Source organism: Penaeus monodon, chromosome 19 (genome assembly GCF_015228065.2).
Source record: "Penaeus monodon isolate SGIC_2016 chromosome 19, NSTDA_Pmon_1, whole genome shotgun sequence".
In the NCBI taxonomy this organism is placed as follows: Eukaryota; Metazoa; Arthropoda; class Malacostraca; order Decapoda; family Penaeidae; genus Penaeus; species Penaeus monodon.
In genome coordinates, this window is record NC_051404.1 from 1,012,239 (window position 1) to 1,012,956 (window position 718).

The following is a 718-nucleotide window of genomic DNA, read 5'->3' on the forward strand; positions in this document are numbered from 1 at the left end:
CCCTTTTGGTAAACTACTATCAAACATTATATTCTATTCAATTCACTTATTGTGTTGGTTTATCTCTCTCTCTTTTTCGCTCTTTTTTTCATCCTGTCTTGTAAATTTAAGCGAAATAGAGAGATGATAAATAAATCTTATTCCCAGACAAAAGCTGATCATTATCACATCCTCAAGGAAAACGTACTGAGCTTTGCTAAAAGTTTCAATTTTCGTTCTAAACTTCTTCAATTTTATATCTCGATCTTTTTCTTCTTCTCTCTCTCTTTCTTTTTTTCTTCTTTGTTTTCTTTGTCATCTTCTCTTTTATTTCTCTTTTTTTGTTTTGCTATATCTCGATCTTTTTTCCCGCTTCTCGCTATCGCTTCTTTCATCCTATCTCTTATTTTCTTCATCTCTTCTACTCCCTCCTTTTTCCTTCTCTTCCGCCATTCCCTCTTTTCCCTTCCCTTCCATTCTTCCCACCTTTTTCTCCTCCCTTCTCCCCCACTTCTCTTCACCTTGGTTTTATGGCATCCGATCGTCCTGAAACTGGCTAGAAGGGATTCCGATCCCAGTAACTTTCTCGTTTATAGGATTACACGCTCGGAGGGATCGGCTGCTCAAGCGGAGATGCTCGACTGTAATCCATTTGTCAAATCAACTCTCGCGGGATTTACTTATAAAAGGTAAATCACGATCTCGGGTTCTCGGCATTTGAACCCCAGACGTCGGTGGG